The 17,381-nt window shown below is 47.8% G+C and overlaps 1 long non-coding RNA gene across 1 annotated transcript; it reads right to left on the reverse strand.

Moving 5' to 3' along the window:
- Positions 1-16,884: 16,884 nt before the first annotated feature.
- On the reverse strand, positions 16,885-17,380 carry LOC123399970. Its single transcript, XR_006610460.1, has 3 exons — positions 17,286-17,380; positions 17,170-17,208; positions 16,885-17,088 (listed from the first exon to the last, which is right to left on the reverse strand). It is a non-coding gene; the product is annotated as an uncharacterized LOC123399970 (long non-coding RNA).
- Position 17,381: the final 1 nt, after the last annotated feature.

Consider the following 17,381-nt stretch of genomic DNA (forward strand, 5'->3'; position numbering starts at 1 on the left):
GGATAATCGTTGGTACAGACTAATGGGTGACCAACTTTTAATCTGAATCGTTAGATCTTTCCAGCTAAACACCACGCAATAGCTGGTGTGTTTGACGGAGTTTCTTTCAATGTAAACAGCTGAGATTTTTTCCATCTTAATGGGCTGTTTATTTTCTTCTGCGTTAAGACGAACCATGTGTGTAGAGTGCAGACTCGAGATGTTTTGTTTCCTCCACGTGATTGTGCGTGATAAGCAAAACATAGATGTAACTGAGTTGCCCCCTTCTCTCTACTTTGACCAAATTTGTTGATAAAAGGAAAGCATTGCTGTTATGAGAACACTTGATGCCGTTATGTAAGAACATAGTAGTCCATCATACTCCCTCCTTGAACTAAAACTACGACACTTATTTTAAAATGGAGGAAGTACTGTTTATTTGTTGCATTTGAAACACAAAAAATTGCTACACTTTACAATAGCTTCTTGCAAATGCACACAACAATTTTTTGTATCTTATCTACTTATGCATATTGGCTTGTAACATCAACAAAGTTGACACACACAGGGCGTATAGCCCAAATCTTTGCATCAGCTGCATATCAATATGAATAGGCAGGATGGTCGTCTTCATCATCATATGACATAAGAGACTTCAGAACTTCATCCATTGTCGGCCTCTTGCTTCTGTCTCCAAGGCATGAAACAGCTATTCTCACCATTGCACTAGCCTGCTCTAGATCGAATTGCCCCTTCAATCTTGCATCCACAAGATCATTGATATTCTCGGTAGCCAGAATCTGTTTGGCCTCCTGGATGAAGTCTGGAAACTCCATTTGTCTTTCATTGGCAATTATGCCACTCGAAACCGTAGTTCCAATCACAATTTCCAGAAGCACAACTTCATAGCTGTAAACATGGACCTTCGCATTGATCGGCATATATGTTTAGTGCCCATTCTGGTGCCATGTGTGCGAGTTGCGGAAAACATCTTGCCTCGATGTGAGGGACGTGTTGCATGTTATATAGCAGGGGCACCGAAACCTGAATAGTCCATACATGTTTAAAGTACATCTTGAAGATCAAGGAATAGAGATAGAGTCTAATCTAGTTACAACCGAAAGTAGATAGAGAGGTTAAGGGTTTAAACTAGATTCTATCTTATCTCTACTAGACTCCTTGATGAACAAGTCATGTAGCCTGAACCGAAATCCTATTATGTTCGACACCCTCCCTTAATCACAACTACATCGAGTTGAGATTATGTTTGGAGGCTTCGAAGCTTCTGGTAGGCAAAGCTTTTGTGAACCCATCTGCTACTTGATCACTTGAATGGATGAACCGAACGTCCACCATTTTATTAGCCACTCTTTCTCTGACAAAATGAAAATTTTCAATATGTTTTGTCCTGGCATGAAAAACTGGATTACCAGACAAGTAAGTTGCACCAAGATTGTCACACCATAAGCAGGGAGCTTTAGAGCTCTTTATACCCAACTCCTTTAACATAGGTTGCACCCATATAATTTCAGTTGTTGCATTGGCCAATGCCTTATATTCTGCCTGAGTACTTGATCTAGAGAGAGTCGCTTGTTTTCTGGCACACCAAGATATAAGGTTAGGACCAAAAAAGACTGCAAAACCACCTGTTGAGCGTCTGTCATCTAGATATCCTGCCCAATCTGAGTCTAAGAAGGCACTGATAAGAGTGGAAGGTGACTTGCTGAAATTCAAACCAATGCTCAAAGTATGTTTCACATATCCGATTATACGCTTTGCAGCAGTTAGGTGAACTGTGGTAGGAACATGCAGAAATTGACAGACTTTGTTGACAACAAAGGAAATATCAGGTCTTGTAAGTGACAAATACTAAAGAGCACCTACTAGACTTCTATATTTTGTACTATCATCTGCACTGAGAAGTTCTCCTTCCATAAGTGACAATTTCTCTATACTAGACAATGGAGTGGGTGTAGGTTTACAACCTTGTAGTCCCGCCTTTCTTACCAAATCTGTAGCATATTTTTCCTGGGAAAGATAAAGTCCACCATTGTGTTTCTTCACTTCAATTCCTAGGAAATAATGGAGTTCACCTAGATCCTTAAGAGCAAACTCAACACTTAGATCTTTTAGTAATCCTGAAATTGCCTCATCAGAAGAGCTTGTGAAATGATATCATCAACATAGATGAGGACAAATATGGAGGTACTGAACTTTGTATAGATGAACAAAGAGGTGTCTGATTTTGATGGAACAAAATCAAGTGTTTGCATCTTTTTACTAAGTCTAGAATACCATGCTCTTGGAGCTTGCTTCAGCCCGTATAGTGCCTTATCAAGCTTGCATACCAGATGAGGTGAATTTTTATTTTCAAACCCAGGAGGTTGCTTCATATATACTTCCTCTTCTAGAACACCATGGAGAAACACATTCTGTACATCTAGTTGTTGAAGGCTCCATCCTCTGGAAACAGCAATGAACAAAACCAAACGAATGGTAGCAGCTTTAACAACTGGACTAAAAGTATCCTCATAATCTATTCCATACCGTTGTTTGAAGCCCTTTGCCACAAGCCTTGCTTTATAGCGATCAATGGTTCCATCAAATTTTCTCTTAATTCTGAAGACCCATTTACAATCAATAAGATTTTTACCTTGACGTGGAGGGACCAGGTGCCATGTTTTATTTCTTTGCAGGGCCTGGTATTCTTCACACATTGCCTTTTTCCATTTTTCATCAACAAGTGCTTCTTCAAGTGTAGCAGGCTCCTTTGATTCACCTGTAGAGCAAACTAGGCCATGTTTGGTCATGTGTTTATAATTAATAGGCTGTATTACCCCTTTTTGCAACCGTGTACGGCGAGGAGTAGAATCAGAGTCATGTACGTGCACGGAAGATCCACCAGCTCCTGCAGCAGCCGATCCCGAGGCGGATCCTGTCGCCGCAAACGGTTGATCGCGGCTCGGATCCTGTGTGGCAGATCTCCGAGGTGGTGGTGAAGCAGCGACCGCAGAAGATCCGTGGTGGTTGAGCGGCTCGTTATTAGCCAATGATGGCGTGGGTCCGCCCGCCCACGTGTCTGTGTCCACACGCGCCGAGCGGCTGGAGGAGCGCCACTTGTAACACCGCGGTTGGCCCGAGAGGCGCCCGGTCGGAGGCTGGCGTGGGTCTGGCACTCCTATCGAGGGCCCTGTCGCCTGAAGCGGATCCCGAGATGCCGTTGTCTCCTGGAACCGGCCCCGAGGCCGATTCGCTGCACTGCTGCATGGCGAATCCTGAGGGGGATATCCTCCCTGGACCGCGGCACATGCGATATAGCTCGTTTGAGCTTGTATATTTCTCCTTTTCGTTTGCAAACTGTATCAATTTTGTGTGGTTTATGGTGTGCTGAACCTTTGAACATTTATGATCTCTTTTTTATTTATATACAAATAATATATGTCCCTTCGTTTGCACTGCTCCTTGATTCTAGAGATGCATCCAGGTTCAGTCCTGATATTATCCTCGCTCTCTCTTTGTCCAATTTTTCAGAGTGCTAAGATGCCGAAGATAATTCTGTCACTAGTAGAAAAAGGGCATTCAGCTCCGGTTCGTTTGGGCTATTAGTCCCGGTTCAAAAAACGGGACTAATTATCCGGGACTAATGCTAGCCCCGGTTCGGCCCCAAACCGGGGCTAATGGCCCTCCACGTGGCGGGGCTGAGAGCGAGGGGGGGAGGACCTTTAGTCCCGGGACTAACGGATCCGTCTATTTATTTTATTTGTTTGATCCGAAAACGTAGTTTTTTTAACTTTTATTTTTAAATATTTTTTGATTTGTTTTTATGTTTTATTCCAATTTTCAAATCTTTGAATTATTTGACAATTTAATCTCTAATCATCCATCTTCACTGCTCTAGCGTGGATCACTCATTCCAAATTGTCTAACTTCTTGGCCGATCACCCATACTCTCACTGCTTCAGCCCGAGCACGCTTAACTTTTTGGTTCTATCGTCCCTAGTTGCCAAGTGTGCACTTGTTGTTTTCCTGACAATAGTAAGCTATCAATCCTAAACAACCTGGTGTCTTGATGTCATGTCACATGATTTAATTTTTTGAATTCAAACAATTATTAAAATAAACTATCTAAGTAATAATAATAGTGAATTTCAATGAAAACAACCTAATATTTTTAAATAAAATTATTTTTTCTTATTTTCCTCGAAAAAACTTCTTTTTGAAATAATTTTTTTTACATTTGGAATTTTAAGCATCTGAGAAAACTTCACCGGGCAAGCCCGGGTGAAATCGAGTCCCAATTTTTCTCTAGTTTTTTTTTATATATTAAACTTTTTTTTCGACGTCGTATGCAAAAGTTATGGCTGTTTTTTTTCTTTTTTGGAAAAACGGTCAAAATTCATATATCAAAATTTGTATACCAACTAGGCACTAAAACCTAACTACATCTCAAATAATTTTGTTTTTTGAAGATTTTATCATTCGAGAGTCACAGCTAAAGTTAACCAAGCGAGAGTTAACCCTTTCTAAATTTATTTGCTATGTTGACGCAAAAGACCCTGAAATTGAAAAGCCCAACAAATGAACTCTGAAAAGGTTGAAACTTGGCATGATATCATCATTTCACCCACATAGCATATGCTAAAAAGTTGAGAGGGTTACGATAAAAATAGGATGCACTTCGTGTATAAAATGGACAATCTCTTTCGGAGTATCAAAGTTTCGAAAGGGATTTTATTTTTTTGATATAATTTGAACTCCATGCTTTTTGTGTGTTCAAAATACACCATTTAAAGCCACATCATAAATTTTCAATATTTTCTGACTTCATTTGATATTTTTCATGCATTTACTTATTTTTTTGAGCTAATTGACCCTGAAATTGAAAAGCACTACAAATGAACTATGAAAAGGTTGAAACTTGGCATAGTATCATCATTTTACCCACATGACATGTGCTAAAAAGTTGAGAGGGTTACGGCAAAAAGTGGATGCACTTCGTGTACAAACTGGATCATCCTTCGAAGTATCAAGGTTTCAGACGAAAACTCATCTCCTACAAAGGCATTTTATTAAAATTATTTTAACTCCGGACTTTTTATGCATTTAATATGCACCATACTATAACATGTTAAAATCTACAGAAAAAACTAACTAAAAATTAAAAAAAACATCAATTAAATGACTAAAACAACTATATAAGCAAAACAATATTGTTTTAATTAAAATCCTAATTTAAATTATTCTAAAATAACCAAATAAATCTTATTGTAAGAACAATCTAACAGATGACTAGGAAAAAAGAATTAAATTAAAAACTATTTGTAAACTCAAGTTATTCACAATTTGGGTTTGAAGCAAATTTGAAAAAATTCAAATTTAAACCATTCAAATTCGAAAACTAATTGCACAAACAGAAACTAGACAAAATTTTGAATCTAATGCAAAAAAGAATCACTCCAAAACATTAAATATCCTAAAAGATATAACCATTTAAAACAAAAACTACAAACAGAAAATAAATTTAAAAACAAAATAAATAAATTCACAACCCCTTTAGTCCCGGTTCGTGTCTCGAACCGGGACTAAGGGTGTGTTTGGTTGCTGTCATGTGCTGGAATGTCACGGGTCGGACCCGTTCCTAGTCCTGTTCGTGCGTTTGGTTTACCAAATGGAACAGAACCCACTCATTCCACTTTAGGGAATATTCCACTCAGATCCGGAACGTGCTAGTACCACGAAATTGACGGAATCACACGGAATGGCTCGTCTCGCGCAACTCGTCTCCTCCTTCCCCAGCTGTGCCGCCGGTCCCCTCCCTCTCTGCTGCCGCGCTGCGCCGCTGTCGGCCCTCTCCCTCTCTCCTGTCGCGCTGCGCCGCCGTCGGCCCTCTCCCTCTGTGCTGCCGCGCTGCGCCGCCGCCGGCCCTCTCCCTCTCTACCGCCCCTCCGCGCCGCCGGCCCTCTCCCTCTCTGCTGCCCCTCCGCGCCGCCGGCCCTCTCCCTCTCTGCTGCCGCGCTGCGCCGCCACCGACCCTCTCCCTCTCGGTCGCCCCTCCGCGCCGCCGGCCCTCTCCCTCTCTGCTGCCGCGCTGCGCCGCCACCGACCCTCTCCCTCTCTGCCGCCCCTCCGCGCCGTCGGCCCTCTCCCTCTCTGTCGCCCCTCCGCCGCTGCCGGCCCCCTCCCTCTCTGCTGCCACGCTGCGCCACCGCCGGCCCTCTCCCTCTCTGCCGCCCCTCCGCGCCGCCGGCCCCCTCCCTCTCTGCCGCCCCTCCGCGCCGCCGGCCCTCTGCCTTCCTCTCTGCTGCGTCGCCGCCGGCCCTCTCCCTTCCATTTTTCATTCTATGCCTCCCAACCAAACACTCGATCGGAACCATCCCGTTCCACTTTTTTGCTCGTACCAAACACAGGAACGGAACCGACCCGTTCCTCTGGAATGGAACCATTCCATTCCATGACAGTTGGTTCTCCAACCAAACACACCCTAAAGGTAGCCTCCAAAACCCTTTAGTCCCGCTTCGAGACACGAACCGGGACTAAAGGTCCCATTTGAACTGGGACTAATGACCGACCGGCACCCTTGCCGCTCGAACCGGGACTAATGTTAACATTAGTCCTGGTTCATGTTGGAACCGGGACTAATGTGTAAATTGAGCTGGGACGGAAGCCCCTTTTTCTACTAGTGTGTGCACCTTTCACAACTTGAAGAGTTTGAAGTTGTGTATGCACTTTTGTGAGCAACCCCCTATTATGTTAGCGTTTTGTTTACTAAAGAGTGCCCCAAATCTTGAAAAGCTTAAAATAGAGGTAATCCTGATTTATGAAGGTTCCCATTCATATTTTCATATTAACATTGTTTGAAGGTCATTTTGACGCTTCAGGTTAATTCTCCTTTTTACTTTTATATGTGAAGATCTATGATAAGGAGGAGCAGAAATTTGAGGGAAATGGAGAGTTTCAAAATGCATTATGGACTGATGGCATGTGTCCCAACCTTTAGGTTGTGCAGATGACCGGTATTAATTGGCGTCAAAATGAAATGACTTTTATAGAGCTTTTTTTTGAGAATCACGGGGGGGGGGGGGGGGGGTTTCCCCCACCTGAATATATTACTCAAAGGTAATGCAGCCATAGCTGATTACGAGTTTCAGAATTACATGGGGACGCATGCGCGTGAGGATAGGAGTAGCCGCCACGAGAAAGCGGCTTCCTTTTCAGAGTTCTTACATAGTCTATGTGACCAGAGGTCTAGGTCATCGATCATTAGTCTAATAGAAGTAGCAGAGTGACGGTCGATAGCGCGGAATGTCTTGGCATTTCTGGCATCCCAGATCTTCCAGAGAATAAGAAGCAGGATGAATGGCCAGATAGGCCTCATGGGGGATACTGGGTCTCGAATGTCCCATAGCTCATGGACGTTGCCTGGCGGGGTGATTCCAAGGCGCTGCCATAGTCTGTTGGCCAGAGGGCACTCGATGAAGATATGCTCGGTGTCCTCGTGATCATGGTTGCAGCGCGGGCAAAGGGAGTTGGGGGGAATGTATTTGCGATGTAGGTTGGCCTTGCAATTTAGTCGTGATCGGAAGAGTAGCCAAGCAAACACTTTGACTTTGGATGGAACCCCAGATGACCATATTGACGAAGCGTGGGGGTCTTCATGCGGCTCCATGGAGAGTAGCTTGTATGTCGTTTTGGTAGTAAATGGTAGGCCACCATGTAGGAGTCGCTCATCGTCCTCCGTGGATGGAGTGTAGTCCTGCAGCAACAACAACAGAGAACCCATTTCTTGCGAGGCCGCCACTGATAGGCGATTCCGCAGGTTAGAAACTAAACCGTCACGAAGAATAGATGCCACCCGGGCGTATTGCTGCGTAGAGTGAGTGAATAAGTTGGGGAAGGCGGTGGCTAGGGGGCATTGAGCAAGCCAAGTGTCAAGCCAAAAATAGGTTTGGCATCCATTTTTAGTACGTACAAACGAAATATGTTGTAGGGTTGGTAGGTGTGTGGTTATAGTCTTGCAGAGGAAGGAGGTGTGGGTGGTGGGTTTTAGGAAAACGTTTGGGTGGTGAATTGTGACCCAGTCGGACCAAGGGGAGTATTTGTTTGATAGAGCCCTGGCAGCGAACTTCATGAGGAGGCAAATGTTTTGTTGACGCAATTTTTTCAAGCCTAGACCACCAAATTTTTTCGGTTTGCAAACGTTTTTCCAAGCAACTAGACATTGAGAACCGGTACAAGTTTCCTCAGCAGCCCAGAAGAATGCCCTGCGAAACGCATCTAGGGATTTTAGAACTTTCTTAGGGATAAGGAAGACTATCATGAAATAGGTAGCTAGCGAGTCTAGGACAGCAGACAGCAGAATTACCCGGTCCCCCTTATTAAGCAGTTTTGCCTTCCAGCCCGGGAGGTGCCGTTTACAGTTTTGGAGTATGGGAAGGAACGCATTGTGAGGTAGTCTAGTGGGGGAGAGCGGTAGGCCAAGGTATATCTACGGGAAGGAGGATGTGTCACATTGTAGTATTGCAGCGATAGCGTTGGCTTGATCCGAAGGAACATGAAGGGGGACGAAAGTTGTTTTAGAGAAGTTTATTGAAAGCCCCGTCGCAAGGGCAAAGTCATGGAGGATTGATTTGAGTGCATAGGCGGCTTGGGTGGAGGCTTCAGCGATGATTAACGTGTCGTTGGCGTACTGAAGAGTGGTAGGGGGTAGATTTGTGTAGATAGGGTGGTGAAGGTCTAGTGGGGTGTTATTTTGACGTATAAGTTGTTGAAGGAGGTCGGCAACAATGATGAACAGGTAGGGGGACATTGGGTCGCCTTGACGTAGGCCATTTTTACAGTTGATCCAATCCACGGGAACTCCGTTTAGCACGATTGCAGATTTGCTGGTGGCAAGAATGGTTTTAATCCAGGAGCAGCAGGGTGCAGGGAAGCCCCGTGTTAATAGGATGGCGGAAAGGGCTTCCGAGGAGATGGAGTCGAAAGCTTTGCGGAAGTCCAGTTTAATGACCATAGTTGGTTTCTTTCAAAGGTGGCACGAGCTGATGATGTCTGTTGCGTAGACGAAGTTTTCCGCAATGTTTCGACCCGAGATGAAGCCGGTTTGGTCGGAATGGACGAGCTCTGAGATGAAAGGTTTGACTCGGTTCGTGAGCACTTTGGCGACTGCCTTGATGGGGCAGTTCTGCAGGGAGATCGGCCGGTAGGAGTCAGGTGTCCCTGCCGAGTCCTTTTTCGGGAGCAGGATTATGTGAGCTTGGTTTAGCCTTGCAGGCTGCGCTTGGTTGTGGAAGAAGTCCGAGAAAAAGTTTAGGATGGCTGGTTTAATTAGGGGCCAGAATTTTCTGTAGAAGGTTGGGCCGAAGCCGTCGGGTCCCGGACTAGCTAGGGGGTTCATTTGAAAGAAGGCTAGCTTGATCTCATCTTCGGAGAAGGGGGCGTATATTGAAGTTAGTTGGGGGACATGATTAGGGTATAGACGGGCGATGTCAAAGTTCCAAGCAGTAATAGGGACGCGACCTAAGATCTGAGTGAAGTAAGATTTTAGCAATGAGGCTTTTTGGTTGTGCGAGTAGAAGGTTTGACCATCATGAGTTAGGGAGACGATAGAATTTTTGCGGAGTCGCTGGGATGCAGACACGTGAAAGAACTTCGTATTTTCACCGCCGTTGATGGTGGCTCTAATTTTGGCGCGAAGATGCCAGTAGGCAGCAATTTCCCGAATGGTCCGTTGGAGGACAACGATAGACACTGAGCGTAGAGCACGCTCGGCTTTGGATAGAGGACGCAGCTCCTCCTTGAGGTCCAGCAGTGGATGATCTTTTTGCAGTTGCCTTCACGCACATGCGGTGGGTCTCTTGATTTAGCCCAAAGCTTGAGCCGTTGTCTAGTGGCTTTCAAAGCTCTAATTAGATTACTGGAGGCGTTTGAGGAGGCCCCTGGGTTAACAGCAGCCGGCAGGGTCCAGCATTGTTGGACGATCCTATGGCACTCCGAGGACATCGTCCAACCAGATTCGAAGCGAAAGTGTCTGTACCGAGGAAGGGCGATGTTAATATGAACGAGTAGAGGGACGTGGTCGGAGACGAAACGGGTGAGGGAGGACAGGGTTGTGTTGGGAAATGTATCGCTCCAGGCTAAGTTAATAAACGCCCGGTCGAGACGTTCAAGAGTTGGTTCATTCCGCCCGCTAGACCAGGTGAAACGTCTATTGAGAAGGGGGAGCTCGATGAGGGAGAGGGAATCAATAGCTGCGTTGAAGGCATTTGCATCGTGCCGGTGGAAGGAGGCTTTGTTTTTTTCCTCTGAGAAGCGGATGAGGTTGAAGTCGCCGAGAATAAGCCATGGCGTATCGGATGGCAGTTGGATAGACACTAGTTCATCGAGGAAGGCCTGTTTCTAGGCGCGGACAGATGGGGCGTAGACATTGGTAACGATCAGCGGAATTGGGAGGGCAGGGGATGTGATCGTGGCGGAAGAGGTGTATGCTATGTTTTGGTGGGAGGTGATTGAGAGCAATCTAGAGTTAGCGGCGGATAGCATTCCTCCGGTGGTTCCAGCAGCAGGTAGGGTTGTCAGATGATCGAGGGAACGGGGTAGGAAGGATCGAATTTTGAGATCGTCGGGATTCTGTAGCTTAGTTTCTTGGAGTAATGCAAGGTGTGGGTTGATGGAGACAAGTTCCGATAGAACATTAGCGCATTTGGCGGCGTCACCGAGCCCTCGAACAATCTAGGAGCAGACGGAAATTTGTGTGTGACTCATGAGGTAACATGAACACACCATAGTATTTGGCAGCACAAACGCTGAGGAGATGTGGTACAAGCGGCATTACAGTGGTTGCTATGGAAGCTAGGGGAGTGCGGGCGAAGAGGCTTTCTAACGCGAACTGGGGAACGTAAATAGGGGCAGCACAAATGCTTGTAGTAGCTGCATGCGGAGCCATGCAGTGCACGGGGTGGCAGAGTGCATGGGCAGCATGCAAGCAGCGAATAAGGACTAGTACTATCTACGGCTAAGGAGCTCGGGAGGATCCCGACCGCCCGCCGATTAGGAGGCCGCTTGGGCGTGCAGATCATGGGGTATCTTCATCACCGCCATCCTCAACGTCCTCTCCATCACGGACGTCGATGCGGACATGATCATCGCCAGCTTCTGCGTTGCGGACGGACTCGACCTGCTCCAAGTCAGCACCACATAGTTTAGCAAGAAGGGCAAGAGCAGCCGGCGTAGCCGGGGGCGCAGCAGGGTCATCTAGGGCAGTGTCATGGAGAGCATCGAGGAATTATTTAGCAGGGCCCCCGTCTCCCAGACGTGCCGCCTTGGCCTTGGAAGCGCGGTCGGCGATCGAGGTGTAGACGCGAGGCTCCTTGCGGGCAAGGCGGTCACTCCGGCGTAGGAGATCCGTCGAGCGTTTTCCCTTGTCCGAGGAGCGGCGCGCCCTTTTGGCAGCGACACTAGCCTTATTGATGTGGAGCACATGCAAGTCGAGGTCGTTGATAGGCAGTGGCGGTGCACGAGAAGAGGAAGCTCCAAAGGTGAAGGCAGTGGTCTTGGACGCTGGAGGCCTGGTAGCGGAGGTGGGCGCGAACGGCGCGAATGGCACGAACGCGGAGCCACCAGAGGGGTGAGCCACGTTGTCCATGGTCGTCGCGGCATAGACAGCCGAAGCTTGGTTGTCTGCCATGGCGCCAGAGGGAACAGCAGCACTGGGAGGAAGCGGCGTCAGCAGTGGTGGGAGGTGGACAGAAGTTTCATGCCTAGTAGGAGTCGGAGCGAAGATGGTCGTAGGGGCTGAGACATCGGCGCTTGTGTCGGCAGGAGGAGGCGAAGTGGTGTCGACGGGGCCAACGGCGGCCGAGGTCGGGGGAGGAGAAGGTGGCGAGGGCGATGGCGGCGGCACGGGCGGATATATGGATTCGGGCCCAGCCCAGCCGACGGCGGGGTAGCTTCCTGAGCTGGAGCTCGCGGTGCTGATGCTGTCCTCAGAGCTGCCAGCGAAAGGGTTGGCGTTGACGCCATGTGTCCACCGTTGCATGACCTTGAGGGCAACGGATTTGACATCATGGGAGACTGGTAGGCAGATGATCATTGACTCGGGCGTTGGCAGTCCAGCAGCCACCATGACCAGCGCCCGAACGAAAGTGTAGTCCCCTTGCATGCAGTACTGGTCGACGAAGCAGACGTCGCCGAAGTGGTTTAGCACAAACTTGACGCCAGCATCATGCCACAGCTCATGTGGGATGCCGACGGCTTCCAGCTCGATGAGCTCGTCGAAGACGGCAATGCAGCGCTCCGCATCTTCCACGGGCTCGATGGAGAGGATGTTGCCCTCATAGTTTAGCAGGCCGCGCGAGAGCACTCGCTCGCGCTCAAGGTGGCTGGAGAAGGTTAGACAGGCTTCCCCATGCCAGGAGCCGCCGATTGCGAACGCAGGATTCCCCCAACAGCCTGCAGCGCTTGGCGGATGATGCCAGAGGGGTTGTGGACGGCGTCGCGTAGGTGGGCGAAGGCGAAGCGCCGCGGGCACTGGAGGAGGCATGGTGGGGGAAAGATGACAGGGGTTGTAGGTGGAGGCGGAGGGGCGAGCGGGGATGCAGTAGCATTAGGAGGCACCGCGTCGTGGTCGGAGTTGTCGCGAGGGTTGTTGAAGCGAACGTCTTGGAGGCGACGACGTAGGTCATCGTCGTCGAAGGTTGGATGCACCGTAGCCGCAACGCTGGGAGGCGCAGAAGCACCAAGGCTGGCGAGAGGTTCAGGGACGCCCAGCAGCGGAACGTCGGAGCCTCCAGGGGTGTAGACGACGATGGGGACGCCTGGGAGGATGACAGCCGGCGCATTACGCTCGGGTAGCTGTGTAGCGGTGCGGTCCATGTCGCCGCTGGGGGAGAAGGATGGGTTTAGGTGTGGCTTGGCGGGAAGAGGCGGGAAGTAAGAGTGAATGCGAACCGCCGGACAGAACGGACTGCCATGTCCTGATCGCCAACAGCGAGCACACCGGACAGGGTCGCGGCAAGTGTCTACAAGATGGTCCGTTGCAAGGCAGCGGAAGCAGCGGTTCTTGCGGTGGCGGTCTAGCCGAGAGAGGAAAGCGAGGTGGTGATGGTCTGCAGTAGGAGAGGTGGGGTGGTTTATAAAGTCCACAGCAGCGCTATCGGGTGGGGTAGAAGCAAGCAGCGCCTCCTTGTAGGTTCTGGGAGCATGCGGTAAGGCTGCGTCGTTGGGCGATTGCACGGGCGGCATGGGCGTGGCGTGTGATGGACTGGCGGGGCACTGTGTAGCTGCAGGAGGTCTTGTATGAGCATGGGAGGGAGCGATCATGACAGCCGACTGGGTGCAAACAACAACGATGCAAAAAGGGCTGGTGTGGTCCATTCGAGGTAGCTGACAAGCATGCAGTGAGATTCGGTAGGGCAGGAGGCTGGGTTGACATGCACCCGTCGTGGGTGTCTGGGTTGGTGGCGCTGATTGTAGGGTGGATGGGATGGCGTGGTGTACTTGGCTGATTAAAAGAATATGGCATCTTAGAAAGGTCGCCTGGTGACGCTGCAGCGGATTCGCAGTAGCGAATCTTGCCAGGGGCGGGAGGAGGAGGGCTTGAGGTCAAAGCAGTGTAGGAGACGTCCTTGCATGCAGCAGAGAGTCCGGTCCGACCGCGGTCTTTGTTCACAGGATGGGGGCCGACGACAATTGTTCGTGTCATATTGGCCGCTTGAGGTATAGCTGAATTTGTGGGGATAGGGAGCGAACCAAGTACGGATGATGATGTAACAGGAAGGCCGTTGCTTGTGGTTTGGGCGGTGGAGCCTAGATGTTGGTCAGCGTGGCGAGTACATGCGGACTGTAGGTGATCTAGTGCTAGGTTTGGGCAGTCAAACAGGTGGAGGGAGAGACATGTGAAGTCCAACACATTGGTTTTCAAAATTTCAAGGCGTACTTCCGGAGAGCTGACGGTCGTCTTGAAAAGAAATTCAGAAAGTCTAGCTGCTTGGAAGTCATTAGAGCGTGAAAAATGGTGGTTTAGCGAGCTTAAAACCAGCGTCAGACAGGGTTTCACTAGGCTAGACTGAAAGCAAATCCAAATACAGCAGGAAGGGGGGTCATCAACACGTAGTGGAGCAGCGACGGCCGAGTGAAACCTAGTCTTAATGCGGTTATAGAATCTAAATCCAGGACGGAAGGGCCTAACCTTGGCAGGATCAAGGGAACGGGTTCCGCTGGTTGTGTGCAGCAGAGATCGAGGAGTCGTCGGCGGCGGCGGCATAGAGCATGAGCCGTGGTTGGGGAAGCGCCGCAGGATACCCGGCCGGATGAAGTCGCCGAAGTTGGCGATGAGGGCCGCAATCGCCGGCGAGGCGACAGTGAAGGAGAAGCGGCGCTCGGCATCGAAGGTGACGTTGAGCCTGGTGTGGTCACCGCCGAATAGCCTGGACAGGATGAGGCCCAGGGTTTTGGCGTCCAGCTTGAAAGGGAATTGAATGAGCCAAGCATGCATGCGGCAGCCATGATCATTGGGCGTCGATGTGGTGACCGGAGAGCCCAGGTGAAGCAAGGCGATCGATTCAAACTGCAGCGATAAGTCGAAGGGAATGCGCAAAAAGTCATCCAGACTAGAGCAGCCTATTGAGGCAGAGGGGGAGGACGGCGGTAGCGGGAGGTAGGGGAGGAAGACGAATGAGCACGAGCTGATGCAGCTGGGTTTCTCCTGAAGAAGAAGATCACGCACGGCGCGCGAGCTCACAAGGAAACGGAAGGTGCGAGAGTCGCATTTGGTGACGAAGAAGTCGCCGGCGCAGCCACCGATGACTCCTTGAAGGAGAGCAGCGAGTAGGGTTTCATCTAGGGCTATAGTGGAGCGGGGGAAATGAACTAGAATGGGAAGGGAGCTGTGGAGGAACGGAGGGGAGGTGGTAGAGCCTGCTGAGGCAAGCAAACGTCGTTGGAAGGCGACTCCACGCTCGTCGCCGGTTCCGAGAATCGAGCGGAGAGCTACTTGGCCGGAGCGGACGTAGGGGTGGGAGGTATCGGCTGGGGAAGGTGGAGGTGAGGCAGCGAGGCTAGAGAGGGTGCCGTGGTTGGCCGGAGCATGGACGTGGGGCGGAGGCGGTAAGCAGGGCGTAGCCGGAGCGGAGACGTGGGGCGGAGGCGGAGGCATGGCTCAGCAACCCACTTTTATAGAGCTCATTCTCTCTAAAGCAAGGCTTCTTCCTGCATTATCTATTAGCCATGGTGAGAAAGTTGTGATGTCTTGTGAGGATGCTATAAGCGAATTACTAAGATACAAAAGAGCTTCGGCTGAAGCTTAGGTCTTATTTAAAGGTAGGGAAACTTCATTTCACACAATAAACTTGATCATATGTATTCTTGCTGTCTATTTGAAACTCTGAATGAAATTAATGAAATTATCAATTTATAAAATTATTGTCTTATTGGTGCATTGCCCAATTCCATTAAAGTTTACGTACAAAGACCAACTCAGTAAAACTGAAAAACGAACATCAGTATTTTTGGTATTTAGCTGTTTGGAAATTTGGTGTTGGTGCTAATTCATGCTTTTTGTTAGTTTTGGTCAGTGCCTCAACAGGGGTCCAAGTGGAATGCATCATTTTCATGCATGCTTCGACATAGCAATCCTGTTTTGTTTTCCTAACAAGGGTAGAATCTCTTGTTTTCTGCTGCATTTCATTAATAGAGATAAGATGATACAAACATCAACCAGAAATGGGTGAGACTCCTCAGCAACTAAAAACTGAAAAGCCATACTAACACTCCAAGAAGCTTAAACCGTTGGATTCTGAATTTTGCTTAAGCGAAATCTATGTGATTGACTTAGATGCACGGTCTTTCGTGTAAATGCATCTGATATTTTCCTCCGGTCCATGCATGTGTCTGCTAAAATTTTAAGCTGATTTGGTCCAAGTGGGGATCAGTTCCTGTATATGCAGAAGTGAAATACATTTTGGTTGCATTTCCTTTATTTTGATAAGCTGCATAAAAAGTGTTTCCGTTATCATTCAGGTAAAGCCACTACAACACGTACGTTAATAGCAGGCACTTTAAAATGCCTCAGAAAGCCCATATAATGCCAGCTTAGATAAAAGAAGGCATTTCGAAAATATGCTAGAGATGGTCACGAAGGAAAAGGTCTTTTATGGCATTTTTCTAGAATGCCTTCAAAGATCACACAGAGGCATGTTTAAAACGCCAGCAAGCTCAATTTAAGGTATTTTTTAGAACGCCTCAAAAGATCAACACACATGCACTTTTTTAGAACGCCAACAAGTTCAATTAAAGACATTTTTTCAGAATGCCTCCAAATACTATTTGTAGCATTTCTCATACTCCTCTACAAATTATGCATGGCATCTCTCATACTGCCTTCAAAACATTTTTGTGGCATTTCTAAATAATGCCTCTAAACCATTATGTGGCATCTTCTATATTGCCTCTAAAATGTTTCTGTGGCATAATAAAAATATGATAAAACACTATTACAGCAAGCTCAAAAATTTGCATCTGGATCTGTTTAAACACACATACAACAGTAAAACAAGATTCAGAGGCTTGCATCATATAGAAGTATCACCGTGCACGCGAATAATGTAAAGCATGACCATCAGAACATCTTCACAAATTCTGAAACAATATCAAAGTATCAATCACAAACAGAAATGTACACTGCCTACTGTTGTGACAACAATATGAAGAAGTGTTCCAGCTTGATGCAATCAATCATAGACGGACACAGACAAGCGCAAGCCAATCAGCGGTGTGTCACCTTCAACTTCAACCTTGAGGAGTGTACCGGCATTTCTAGGCATCTACAAGAGCAAAGAATGTTCTCAGCAATGTAACAAGGTTACACAAACATGCATGCAAGAATGTATAGTTATACATAAGTATGTTGTTTCCGGTTGTAGGAGAGATTGCTTGAGTACCTTTTTTCATTTTTGTTGTCTCAAAAACTTTCTTTCTCTTCAGGGTATTCCTCACTGCACCTTCTAAAGTACTGCAATCAGTCTGATGCTTGGTCACCTGAGTTCCAGTAGTTATTTTGTTGGGATCCACATTCTCGCTATTGTTGACTGACATCTGACTACAAACACTAGAAACCTGCAATTAGGTAAAAATAAAAATCATGTATAGTTATACATAATATGAGCACAAAACAACAACTATGAGCTATGATAGTACCTTAGAGTGCAGCAGGGTAGTATCATCTGTTTGCATAATCTGCATAAAAAAGAGTTCAGAATAGTTGCATATACAAGAACAGGGCAAATGAGTTAGCAAAGTGTCATGTATCATACATTTTTGCGTGGCCATGGAATACACCTAGCTTGGGCATTTCCTAGCTTGTTTATTTTTCCTTGTGCACGAGGCAGCTCAGTTGTTTCTTTGAGCAC

The sequence above is a fragment of the Hordeum vulgare genome, chromosome 5H (genome assembly GCF_904849725.1).
Source record: "Hordeum vulgare subsp. vulgare chromosome 5H, MorexV3_pseudomolecules_assembly, whole genome shotgun sequence".
NCBI classification, from domain to species: Eukaryota; Viridiplantae; Streptophyta; class Magnoliopsida; order Poales; family Poaceae; genus Hordeum; species Hordeum vulgare.